The sequence below is a fragment of the Ambystoma mexicanum genome, chromosome 14, assembly GCF_040938575.1.
Source record: "Ambystoma mexicanum isolate Mex_15411 chromosome 14, UKY_AmexF1_1, whole genome shotgun sequence".
Classification (NCBI taxonomy): domain Eukaryota; kingdom Metazoa; phylum Chordata; class Amphibia; order Caudata; family Ambystomatidae; genus Ambystoma; species Ambystoma mexicanum.
This window is the reverse complement of record NC_090940.1, coordinates 581,002,360-581,016,815: the sequence shown is the minus strand read 5'-3', so window position 1 is coordinate 581,016,815 and position 14,456 is coordinate 581,002,360.

Sequence of the window (14,456 nt, the reverse complement as noted above, 5' to 3'; positions counted from 1 at the left end):
GGCGCAATACATGTACAGACCAGTATGGATCCGTCTAATCCTTTCTTGAGGGGTAATGGGTCCATGGAAGGCTCCTAGTTGCATGGGTTCGGGGTCCTGGGTAGAAGTAACAATAGGCTCTGCACTAGGAGCATGTTCCGTGCTGGTCTTTTGGAAACTCGCCTTAGACTTCTTTTTCTCTGCTCTTCTTTCTTGGATTTGGAAATTTATCTGTGAGGATAGGTCCATAAGAGCCTGGAAGGAACTTAGGCGGGTGTTATGCTTGAACTAAAATGGCGCTGGTGCGCAGTGTATTCTGGGAGCGCTCGGAGCCATGATGGATATTTAGTCATGCCGCAGGGAAAAGCTGCACACATTTTGCTGAGTGTTAGATTCACGGTGCTGAGGAAAACATGCTTTCCAAACCTGGTATGCGGTCAAGGACATTTCTGCTGGGAAAGCTAACTTTGTTATGGTTTGTTACTGTTCTCCGTGGAGCATGTTTTTAGACAAGGGAGGCACTCTGCTCCTTGAGGGTAGCTCTCGATTGACCCAGCTGGCAACCGACGGCTGCTCATCAACTGCGCAAGTGCCATTTTCAGAAGGTTCAAAAACTGAATATATGCGGAAACCCAGAGGTGGTCAGGTGAGACTTCAGCCGGAGAAGGACGCTTACGTCCGGCACTCCTGTGAGCTGTGGTGCTCTCGGCCTGGCTGTTCCCAGGGTCTTCCAGCCACTTCTGGGCGAGATGAGGAATTCTGTTACGCTCACGGTGATGTACTTCCTTTTGAATTCTTTGCTTCTTCTGTGATTTATGTCTATATTGCTTCTGTGAGTTATTCCTATGTTATTATTGGTTGCTTCTAAGCTTTGAATAAATAGGCGTATAAGAGCTGATTATCTTCTAAGAGTGTGTGGTTGTGAGTTATTGCGTCTGTCTACGTTCAAAGTATTTGCTCTGTAATTGCATTGGTGATTTATGTTTTTCCGTGCACTTTGGGGAGAGCAATACAATTTTGGCGTCACAAACAGGATACTTGTGATGAGTGGTTCCGAGTATTCAAGAATCTGTTGAAATGTAGATAGGATTCAGTTGCCTTGCAAGTGGAGTTTTTGAGTAGTGACGTTTTTTTTTCTCTTTGCCAGTGTGTGAGCGTTTGTGGGAGTGATTGTAGCGTGGAGAGAAAAAATATATAGATACAACAAGGTTTTGTTTTATTTGCGATAATGAATAGTTTATTCAGGAAGAAGAGCATTACCACTGCCGGTGAATGTTCTGATGTTGTTATTCCAGGCTGGACTAAGAGTCCATGTGATAAGTTGGCCCAGGCGTGGGCATGTGGTGCAGGCCTAAGTGAAACATGGGGTCAAGGATTGGGAGATGCCGATCCGGCTGATGTAATGCCATGCTTGCAACAAGTTCCGGTAGAATGTGGCAGAGAATGTGCGGCATTAGGTAGGCAAGGTTGGGTTCTTTTGCATGCTTATAGGAAAATACATCAAATGAAGGTGGAAATGAAAAATGAGGTTTTGTGATTAGAAAGAGAGCTAGCTGCAGAAAGGCAGACTGTGTTAATGCAGCAGATTCAAATGAAAGTGTTTAAAGATAAGGCTGACACATATCAGGCGGTGGCCGAGAGGGCAGCAGTCAGAGTAGCCAGAGTAGCCCGGTATAAATATAGGAAAAGACGGGGAGGGGTCAACAAAAGAAAGGTGGCAACTGTAATCGATACCGCTGGTGTGGATTGGGATCCGGATAAGTGGGATTGTGATATTTTTGATTCAACCAGTCTAGTAAGTAGTTCCGCAAATGAGTCTGACCCCAACATGGAAGTGAAACAGAAAACAGTGGCGGCTAAGCCCGTTAGAAGACGGCGAGCCGGACCCCACCCGCAGAATCCTGCTGGCGGAATGGTGGATTTAACCACACTGGAGGATTCCACACAACAGGAGGTTGGGGAAATTATTACCCGTTTGAGGCAAAAATCAGGGGAAGCTTTATTGACATGGATGGTGAGATTACTAGATGGGGCTGCTGCAGTGTTGTTGGTAGATTCTACGGATTCACCACATTTTTTACCCCTGTCAATTGACACCAATGTACAGGAGGTTTTAAGGGCAGGACCGCCCCCTGATGCAAATGGTCAAGATACTCAGGTGTCTTTGTTGCACCTGGTAGCCCAAGCATGTAACCGTAAATACCCCATTACCACAGATTGGCCTAGTGAAGAAACAAAGTGGTATACGTTGAGAGAAGCAATTCAAAAAGTCAGGGATCAAGCTATGAAAGAGGCCATTCACATAGATGCTCCTGATCACATCGGAGCCGTGCCGCTCTCAGTTTCAACTCGAAACATGGTGATAAGAACCGCTGATGAGGTAGCAGATGCCATTCGGCAACTTGCAGATTTAGGGGAGTGGGATAAGAGTGATAAAAAGCCACGGGAGCGAGAGGGGTGTAGTGAGAGAAGAACCAAAGGCAGGCAGCAAGATAGCAGAGACTCCCGAGTGTCCCGAAAGGACATGTTTTTGGCTTTGTTAAAAGATGGTGTGCCACACGAAGAAATTGATTGCATTGAAACCAGAGTAATGTATGAATTATACAAAAAACAAGGACTTGCCGCCAAGGAGTGCTATAAACAGGTTAAGAAAAAGGTAGTCACCACGCCACAGGGGTACACCTCACCTTCTGCTCCCCCTGCGGAAGAACAAGACAAAGGGTCTATGGGGACACCTTCCCTGTACCAGCCAACATATGCTGATTTGAGAAAGGTGGTGAGTGCGATGTTAGAGCCGGCGTCGAGTCGCACTCAATCGAAGTTTGACTAGGGCTTCAGCCAAGCTCCGGCAGCGTCTGCCCGCATAAAAGTGGATAGGCGGTCTCATGTCGATGTTAAGATTTTTTGGGGGCCAGGAAATACACAAGGGGTGCGAGCGTTGATAGACAGCGGGGCGGAGGCCTCTTTGATTCATGGCAATCCAACACGATTTAAAGGCAAACAGTTTACTATTACAGGTCTAGGGGGAACAGAGACCCCCGCACTACAAACGAAAGTGGAGATGAAAATAGGCAATTTGAATAGGCAGAAATACCAAGTGTTGATTTTCCCGATACCTGAATATATAATTGGCTTTGACATTTTGGAAGGGTTAACCTTGGGACTTGGCGGTAAAACGTACAAGTTTGGGGTGAGTGCATTGATCTCTACACCCATTTCCATAGGCAAATTGAAAATGCCCCCAGTGCAAGTGCCAGTGGCAACCAAGCGGCTAGCAATGAAACAATACCGCATTCCTGGGGGGCACAAGGAAATTTCAGACACCATCAAAGAGTATGTGGAGGCGGGTGTATTACGCCCTATTATCACCACATGGAACAATCCGCTATGGCCTATTAAAAAGGGAGATGGGTCGTGGAGGATGACGGAGGATTACAGGGAGTTGAATAAACACACTCCTCCCTTAGTGCCCGCAGTCCCAGATGCCATTACCTTGATTGAGAATGTCCAAAAGTTTGAGGGGACTTGGTATTCAGTGATCGATTTAGCCAATGCATTTTTCTCTGTGCCAATTGATGAAGAGTGTCCAGAGCAGTTTGCATTTTCATGGAGTGGACGTCAGCACACTTTCACGAGGCTACCTATGGTGTACATACACAGCCCGACTATCTGTCACCGGCTGGTGGCGGAGCACTTAGACAAGATACCGTGTAAACCTGACATACAAATCTCTCATTACATTCATGATATTTTGATTCAAGGGCAAGGATGAGCACAGTGTGCAAAGCCAGTTAGATGTCATTGTGGAAGGATTGATGAAGGAAGGGTGGGTGATTAACCCGAGTAAAATTCAAGGTCCAACTGAAACAGTGATATTCCTAGGGATTCAGTGGCATCATGGGCATCGAGAAATGGTGCCAAAAGCCTGACAGAAAATACTTGAATTCACCACTCCAATGAAAAAAAAGCAAGCTCAGCAGTTTATAGGGCTGTTTGGGTTTTGGAGACAGCACATTCCCCATTTAGGGCAGATATTAGCCCCCCTCTACAAGGTGACATGAAAGAAATATGAGTTTCAGTGGGGGGAGATGCAGCAGAAAGCCTTTCAGATGGCGAAAGACACCGTGCAACAGGTGCTTGATTTATGGCCATGGAAGGAAGGCGAAGTGGAATTAAATGTGTCTGTACAAGACAATTATGCTAACTATGCTAACTGGAGTGTGTGGCAGAAACAAGACAGGAAACGTGTGCCATTGGAATTTTGGAGTCGTAAATTGCACGATGCTGGTAACTCATACACTCCGTTTGAGAAGCAATTGCTGGTGTGTTATTGGGCTTTTGTTGATACCGAGCAGATCACGGTGGGCAATGATGTATTCATGAGACCAGAAATACCAGTCATGCAATGGGTACTGAGCTCTCCTAAAACTCATAGAATAGGACATGCTCAAGAAGCCAGCATAATTAAATGGAAATTCAAGACAAAGCCAAATCAGGAAAGGGTGGAGTGGTAAAATTACATGAGGAAGTAGCCAACATACCGCCCTCAGATTACATACCACCGGAAGTGCCTGAAAAACGTGAGTCTCCTGTGAAATGGGGAGTACCTTACAGTGATTTGATTGTGGAGGAAACAGAGCATGCTTGGTTCACGGATGGTTCAGCTCAATATGGGAACTGAGCGGTACTGGAAAGCAGTGTCGTACAATCCCAAAACAAAAAAGATGTTGACAACGACAGGGAAAGGGAAGAGCAGTCAGTTTGCAGAGCTTTACACAGTTTACCAGGCATTGAAACAAGAGACCCCTTGTCAATGTGATGTGTACACAGACTCATGGTCAGTGGCGAATGGATTGGCAGTGTGGTTGCGAACTTAGCAAAACAATGGGTGGAAGATTCATTCAAAAGAGTTGCGGGGAAAAGAACTGTGGCAAGATATTGCAGAAATGTTATCACAAAGTGAAGTCACTGTATATCATGTGGATGCACATTGTGCCACAGACTCATTAGAACGTTGGTTTAATTCTGTTGCAGACGAGCATACCAAGATTTCATCTGTGGACGCAGAGGCTCAGGAAGACAATTTGGAGGGTTTGGCCAAATGGGCCCATCAGAAATGTGGGCACCTTGGAGAAAAGGCTACTACCAGGTGGGCACAAGCTCGAGGAATCAGTCTTCCTTTAGAAGTAGTGAAAACAATCATTTTGCAATGTCCAGTGTGCCAACACCAATTGCATAGACCGATCCCTCAGATTGTTCGAGGTACATTGAGAAGAGGAAAATTACCAGGTCAAATTTGGCAGATTGATTATATCGGCCCCATGCCAATCAGAAGAGGTTGTCAGTATGCATGCACTATTGTGGATACATACTCAGGATATTTGATGGTTTTGCCGTGCAAACGTGCAACACAACTGAACACCATCAGGTTGTTAGATCAGATCATACTACATTATGGAGTGCCTTTGCAGATTCAAAGTGACAATGGGTCACATTTCAAAGGCAAATTAATCCAGGAGTTTTGTCAGGAAAAGAACATTGAGTGGCTGTACCACGTTCCTTACTACCCAACTGCTTCAGGGTTAATTGAATGAATGAATGGGTTATTGAAAGAACAGTTGCGCGTATCTGGAGAAGGCAGTTTGGCAGGCTGGCGTGATCGTGTGTTTGATGTGGTGCAAGTATTAAACAATAGGCCTGTGTATGAACATGAAACTCCTTTGATGCGATTAATGACTCCTACTTTACAGGTTCAACCCAATTCAGTCAGAGGAACACTATTGTACTGGGAAATTACTCCAGGTTCTTTAGCTCCCTATCGAGCAACTCCAGAGTCAGCAGGGGTAGACTTGCATTCCCATGAAGAAATCAGATTAGACCCGAGAGGGATAGTTGTAATTGAAACAGGGATTGGAGTAAAATTCCCCCAGAGCATATGGGATGGATTGCCCCTAGATCTGGCCTAGCATTGAAGGGAGTTAAAGTTTTGGGAGGGGTAATTGATGCTGATTACGAAGGCGAGATTAAAGTTATCCTAATGAATAGTGGGGACCAATTGTTATCAATCCACAAGGGTGATCGAGTGGCCCAATTGATAATTATTCCCGTTAGGTTGTCCATAATTAAGAAGGGGGAGCCTCCTACAGTGTTAACTACCCATGGGGACCGCGGTTTTGGCTCTTCAGACAGTATGGTACCGGGTGCAAAGGTGTGGGTGGAAAAGCCAAGTGGCCCACCAGTGCCCGCAGATGTCATTGCATCAGGCAAAGATCAAGTAGTTTTAGTTATGGAGCCTGGTAGAAAGAAATGGCAATATGTGCCCGCAGACAAAGGTTACCTGAGAGAGTGATGTGCAACACTGATATCTCTTTTCTGGGTTTGCCTTGTAGATCCTTTGTCTGGCTGGTGTAATTGTGGTACTAAATGGACTCCATTTGGGAGAGTTAAACAGCCTGCTGCTACCAACAAAAAATGTCCCATCTGTGCCAGTGATCAAGGGGATACTGATAGTGATGAATAATGTTGTCCCAAAGCAGCCTTATGCCGATGCCGAAAAGCCAACCAGACCGAAGACATGGATTCGTGAAATGTGGCAAACACATCAGGAGCAAGTGAAAACAACCTTGATGCAAGTCATGCGAGACGTATTTTCAGGAAGGCGAAAACATTCTCCTATGATCACCTAGACAGAGAATATGTGGATATATCTGGCACAGCAAGTACTCAACATATCACACTTTTGTCTTACTGATGTGCCCAATGCTGAAGCTTTATTGACTACGTGTTTAGTAGCAGTGCCGACGCCTGTTCCGGTTTTAAAGCATATCTTTGGCATCACACACAATGATTCTTTGGTTCAAGACTCGGATATTAGGCAATCTTTTTCCGTTTATGAATATTGTAGGTTCTGCCAAGAGACTGATCGTAAATGGAGAAATTTGACACGTGTTATTAGTTATAATATAACCCAAGGTGATGTATGTTATTTTATGACCTGCAATGCACAAGACATTGGAAAATGCCGACAGATCGAATTAACCAACCAGCACAATCATACAATGTTTGAGAAACGACTATGTTCGCGAGTGCCACGCAAATGCACCAGTGTAAATAATACTATGTCTTGTAATCATACAGTAATAGATGACAGTCATTTGAATCATGTGAAACTTCCAACAGGATGGCTCTTTTCATGTGGTAACATCACATACACTTATATTCCAGCTAACATTTCCGGAGGTCTATGTGCTTTAACTCGATTAGGACTAATGATGTTTCCTTTACACCCAGCGATAACTCGAGGTAAAAGTTCAACTTTCAAATCTGTAGGTCTATCTCCTGATTGTGATTCACATGTACACTTGTTATCAGAAGCTGAGGTTCTAGCATTAACCCTTTCATTAGTGGGAGTTTGGGGTTTAGCTGCTGGAGGTTACAAATCTTTGATGAAATTAACATGTTTAGTTGAAAGGGGCCCCTAGGGGTCCCTTGCGATATGGAAACAAGGCAATAACCATACACGAAAAGATGCGCCAGACACGAGGTTCAAATTCCCAATGCTAGGGTTTATTGCAAGCAAAAATAGTCCCAATTGGCCAACTGTGGTCTCACGCCCCGCGACGTGAGTTTTCTAGACCTCGAGGGACGCAAGAGTGCAAATTACATACATCAGTTACATATATACAAAATGCACATCATACAATCAGCTATGTCATGTTTAACACCCCCCTTGATTAAGTTTCTTTGAACTTGGGATGACGATGGACATTTCTGACGGGTATGACAATTATGACACTTTCGATGTCTATTCTAGTAACAATGTGCAATTAGAAATGTGGAGGCATCTTCCAGTTGTTGAACAGAACACGGTGGTTCTGTTCTTGGAAGCAAGCTTCACACGGGGCAAGAGCCACATTCCAAGCTTTGCTATCTATGAGGTACTATTTGTGTCCTGGGAGCTGACACGCTCTAAAAGGTTTTGCGAATGGGGGCCGTAAGAAGAGCATAATTCAAGCCTTTAGCTGCTTTATTCTAACATATTCTACCACCGTACGAGACTGGCTGGCAGCTGTGAAATTATTAAATGCCCTGCAGCTCTCCCTCAAGGAGAGGGAGCGTGGGCATTCCTTTCTGGGCTACTCATGAGGAGTTTCAACGAACTCCTCAGTCCCGCGACCTTGCCCTTTCATATTCAGACAACAATGTTAACAGTTGAGCAGAGTAAGCAGAATTCACAAGAATTGCAAGCTGCAAAGCAGTTTAGACAGAAAGCAATGAGCAATGGTTAACAAGCAAAATGGCGATTCTTGCTACGTTTAAAATGGCCGCTTGTTGGTCAAGCATAGCAGTCTGTATTTCTATAATTCGGTGCATAAGACGGTTGGCTTTCGGCCATCAAGTTACGTCTGTCAATCAAATGAAGGGTATTCACTTTTCCAGATTGACATAGTAGTCAAAAGCCTTAATCATACTTCTCAGGCATTAGAAGAATTACTCCTTGATAGTCAAGTTATTAGAAAAGCAACTTTGTAGAACAGAGCTGCTGTTGATTATCTGTTGCTAAAGCATAATTTAGGGTGTAACGCATTTGAAGGTATGTGTTGTTTCAATTTAAGTGACCATTCACGATCTATTGAAAGTGGGAACCCAAACCACTTCTAGGTCTTTATTTAGATTTTGTAGGGCAAATTCCAAAATTGAGAGAAAGTGTGACTGCAATGTTGTGATATCAAACTTGAATATAGGTTTGCCCATTTGAGGCACCATCTGTTATTGTTACTTTTTATGGCCATTGAGTGTGTACTTCCACTCATGAACTGCTTCCCTTTTACTTAAACCCAGCTGGAGCGTGATTGGATAATGATCATGTTCTGTTCTAGTTGTAGCAGATCCTGCTTGAGACATGTACGATCTTCTCGTTGTAAGAGGTAGACAGACCAATGCAGCACCCCTTTTCGTTGACTGTCTACTACATTCTCTTAAAAAAGTCACACATGTGGGATTCTTGCACAAGCTGTCCACAACGATTTTCTGTTCTTCCTCCCAAGTGTGTAAGGCGTGTGTTTTTGCGTAACTTCCATGGATCCACAGTGCTCCTAGTCAGTCCTGGGGAATAGGTATATGAACCCCAAAGACCGAGATGGTTGCTCCTGGATGAAGGAACACTAGGTATGCAGTGCGTCATGCGTCTAGACATGGAGATAAGAAATTACTGTTTGTATTCACTAGGGCAGGGTAGGTGTGCGTTTCTTTATGTGAAAGTAAGAACCTTGGTTGACTTTGAAGATTCCAAACCAGGAAAGGAAGGAAATATCCAGAAGCCCAGGAAACCAATTGTTGAGCCAGACCTGACACACCACGGACGACCCAATAACACAAGGCTGCAACATGGCACACAATGAAAGTGAGTTCATAGAGGCAAGTCCGTAGGCAAGTACCAGGCAAGGCAGATCTACAGAACTCAAAACGAAACAAGGGTTTCAGTATCCAATGTCCAGGTAACTATAAAAGCTGGGTGACTAGGGTCTAGGTACCACAGTTAAGGGGTGAACACTCCAAAAGGCAGGGAAGGAAACACTGGAAAGGGACGCAGCAACTCTGAGGAAGCAGATCGTAGAATAGGTCTACAGTGTTGAGGAGTGCTGCGCTATTTGAAAGAGGCACCTAAATACATTGCCATACATGCCTTTCTGAAGTGGATGACGGGGCATTAAGTTTCCACTCGCGAAAGCCATACGCGTGCCTGCAGCCAGACGATGCCTCCAGACATGTCAACTGATGGTGATGCTCTTATTTTCCCCTTAGAGTCAACCGACTACATGTGTCTCATTCAGTCAATGCTCAAGATGAACACAGACTTGTCTATCACCAGCCTCCCTCAATTTCTGTTTCTTCCTCCCTCAAAAAGCATACAATAAACATGAGTCTGTAAGTAGTGTCCTAAATGTATTTTCCTGGTTTAAACTCAAGCTGGTCTACCTATCAGGGATTCCCTCCCCTTAAACTCTCAACGCTTGGTGCTTGTGTTATCCACACACTTCTTATTTCAGAATGTGTCACACAGCTCTTTATAAAAAAGAAAACCTTAGCCTACCTTAAAATCCAGCTTTGAGTCCACAGTCTATAGAATACTTGTGATGAATGCTATGGAGTCATCACTGAAACCCAGCCCAAGGTCTCCTCCATTATGGCCTCGGGAAGGCAGCCGCTACATGATCCTGACCCTGTGGGTGGTTTTATGAGGGAGGATCACACGGGAGGAGATGACTGGCGGGAAGAAGTGGTGACTCCATTAGGAGAGATGCATTATTCTCCCCTTCTCTGTGAGGAAGACCCTATGATTCCAGAGTTCCTCACAGCATATTGTCATTATTCAAATCCCTCCATTTGTGAAACCCTATTCCCCTCATTGTCAAACATCATAAGCAGAATGTCATTCACACTTCATATGTGCATAACACCAAAATAACATCTTCTGTCACTGATGTTTCTCATTTAAACATAAATGTAAAACAATATGACAGTAAAATGTTTGACATTTCTATGGACTCCAACTCTCATAAAGCCTCAAGTACTTAGATGAGTTATAGGAGGAAGAAGCCCATGTGGAATGAAAGGAACATCTAACTCGACGTGCACACTAGTTGTCATACTAGCAATCAGCTGCAGGGGGCATTTAAACCTGATGAACATCTTCAATGGAGGAGAGGAAAAAAGAGCTTACAAGCAGGCGGTGCAAGAAGCATGTCCAACAGCAGAAGGAGAGACACAGAGTTGAGCCATGCTGTGAGAGCAAGGTGCTTACAGGCTGCTTTACTGGAGGAACAGAAGACCAGTGAAAGCACAGCGGGAGAACTGCTGAAAGGCAGACAGCTACAGCGAGGCTGTAGAAGACGTGGTCTGGTGAAGCGGCTTTGGTTCCATCAGCAAAGAGTTGTGAAGCTGACGTGGGAACCGAACGAGAGCCTGCATGACCATGGAAGCCTTCCCTGACAGAGAATTTTGCCACAGCTAAATGTTGCACTGGTGAGTCGGCCCAGAGCAGTTGGGGGTTCTGGTACCTGTTAGCAAAGAACAAACAATTGAATAGTCATTTTGAATACCAACCAAATAGATTAGAAAGGCAAATATTGTACACATCTCCTTATGTGAAATGTCAATTTGGGGAAAATTGGAACAAGCATTGCCACAAGCCAAACTATATTAATAAAGATGTAGAAAGACAAAAGCCATGCAAAGGTTATACAACTCTCCTTATGTGTAATATCAATTTGGGGAAAATTGGAGCACACATTGACACAAGCCAATAGATATTACCGAAGAAGTTGAAAGGCAAAAGGTGTGCAACTCCCCTTATGTAAAATGTCAATTTGGGGAAAATTGGAACAAGCACTGCCACAAGTCAATGGATACTAGTGAAGAGGGTGAAAGAAAAACTTGAACAAATCTCCATATATGAGATGTAAACATGGGGGACGTTGGAACAAGTAGTACTTGAAGTCAAAAGGTATAAACGTGAAGGAGTGCAACTGTGTTATACTTAGAAACAAGGTGAACATTGTAGAAAGACCTGGTGAACAAAATACATTGGGACATGAACCCTTTATGGAGAAAATATCTGGCAGGGGTGTGCACCATGGGATCTGTAAATTCCAGAAGTGGGGGATTCCTGGCAAAGGAGTACACCAAGTAATCCATGAAGCCTATGAAAGAAAGAGAAACAGTGAAAGAAACCTGGCAAGAGAGTACAACAGCAAACCATTCCTGGAACAGTAGTGTGAAAGATACATTTTGCCATCCTGTCATTTGTGAAGCAGTTGTGGAAAATATAAATGTTTCCACCATTTAAAGTTGAAGAAACTTCTTTCGCTATCTTCCTACCAGAGTTGTGGGAAAACACATTTCTACTATTTCTGAAGAGGCATTGTTTGTAAAAAGACCCTTTCTTTCATTTTTAAGAAAACACTATATGAAAGAGACATTTCAGCTACTCTTAACACTTAGACTTTAAGAAAGACACTGGCCCTCACTATAAGGTTGGCGGAATGGGTTTACCGGCACCGGTAAAGGTGCCGGTAAACCCGTTCTGCCCTATTACGAGGTCTCCTCGCGGGACCCGCAATGGGCGCCTGGAAAAACCAGGCGTCCTTACCGGGTCCCTTGATGGGACCAGGGAGCTAACAACGGGTCCGTCATTAACGGGCCCGTTGTTAGCTCCATCCCCATTCCCATTGAGCCTTATGGGGGCTCGAATGGGAATGGACCGGGTCCGCCAAGGTTGCGATGGCCCGGTAATTCCTCATTCGAGGAACCCGGGCCTGGATTGCGGTATGGAGGCAATCATGCCGCTAAAAGCGGCATGGTTACCTCCAACCTTCTAATGAGGCCCACTGTGTTTATCCTACCTGAAATATTCCAGTGGAAGGGAACCCATTCTGGATTCAAGGATTATTTGTAGAATGTCTGGTTGCATGTAATAATGTCCCCGCCAAAATGTCTCCTGACAAAAATGTTGCTGTTGTTTGCTGAGATATTATTAGAGCGGGGGACACCCCTGCAACCCCCTTTTTTTTTTTTTTACTAAATTAGCAGGGGACATCCCTGCAACCCTTCCCCATATTTAATGTTACCATATATAATGTCCCCAATGGCTTTTCCCGGTGATATTATGTATGGGGTCATTATGTAAAGGGACATTATTACCTGATACCAAATGTTTATACTTGTTTTCTATTCACATTACTTTTGTTAAGTAAAATTCAGAACATTTTCCTTTCACCTTTGATTGCTTGTTTAAGCATGAGGGTCAGATATAGGTTGGACACAAGGGGCCTCATAACGATCCTGGCGGTATGGGTTTAAAGGCGACAGTAGAGCTGCCAGCGCCGTTAAACCCATACCTCCCTATTACGTGGTCCCCTTGCGGGATCCGATCTGGACGTCTGGTTTTACCAGACATCCTTAGCGAGTCCCGCGAGGGGGCCAGCATGCGAACAACGGGCCCATCATTAACGGGCTCGTTGTTAGCATGCTCCCCATTCCCATTGAGCCCTACGGGGCTCAAATGGGAATGGGGATGGTCCGGGTCTGGTTGCCTGAATGGGGAAATACCGGGCCCTCCAAGGTCGGAATGGCCCGGTATTTCTCCATTCAGGGAACCCGGACCCGGACCCAAGTTTGGAGGCAGCCATGCCCTTATTAAGGGCATGGCTGCCTCCAAACTCGTAATGAGGCCCAAGGACTGTTTACATAATTTTGACGACAAGACACAGACTGATCTTTAGTTTTAGTTTCCTAGGTAGGGAAACTTCCTTTAGGATAGGGACAGAATGGTCGTCATCCAACCCTTTTAAATTAATAAAATGTCTGATGCTCCTCTCCTTAGCCTTGTTCCATCTGTACTACTCTAATTCAGCTTCAGCGTATTAACTCTTCCCCTACAATTTCCTATGGCTTCCTACAGCAACACCGACCTGCCTCGATGAACGCTGATTAGGACCGATGGCGACCTTCAACCACATGGTCCTTATACTACTTATTAAACGTTCACTCAATATTCAACCTTGTCCAATCACCCCCATTTCAGGCTGTAGAAAACAAATTATTTCAAGTACCAAGTTGACATACACATTTTAGTGCCGGGGCAATGGAGGAAATCAAGCTTCTTGAAAATTGATGGAAACAGGCCGCTGCACAAAGAATAAGAAATTACAGAAAGGGGATGTTAATCTTCGCCCCGTCCATCTGTTGAAGGGTGGCTGCAAAAGATGCACAAAATAATGCCAATGAAGAGGATTATTTATAGAAGTTAAAATAAGCAGAACATGTTTATGGACATATAAGGGAGAATCCTGGAAATGATTTAATAAGATTGGCTATGATGATGTTTCTATGGCTTTAGGGAGGGGCGTGGTAGGGGAGAGGTAGTGGAGGGTTCTGGTTGCATCTGCTGTGTGGATTTGTTTTCACATTGATGTGTTGTCTTGTAACAATGTAAATAGAAATGAAAAAAAAAATCATATTAAGGGATGGAAATAGAAAATATGGAATAGGGTACATGCAATGAATGGTAAATATCTGAAGGAAGAGTAAGGAACAGAGAACATTCTGGTAGATGAAGTTCTTACCTTGCAGTGGAGACATAAGTGAGTGCACTATTAGGACTATTCATGCATCCTGCCACTCCATCTAGAAAAAGCATTTTAGCTAAGAGGCAAAATAAACAGGTCATGGTACTTGGGTCATGCTACTTGTTTTATGAAATACATGAAAGAGGCCTTGATCTTCACTCTGGCCAGAAGAAGAAGGCATTGTACACTCAGACTGTAGATTGCGGAGAAAGGAGTGTTGTACTGCTGCAAATTCCTCTTTTCCATCTCTTTTGACTAAATGGGGAGAACTGCAACTTGGTGCACATTAAGGCAATTGAGCTAACCGCTGGGGACTAAGGAAAACATTATAACATAGGCAAAAAGGGA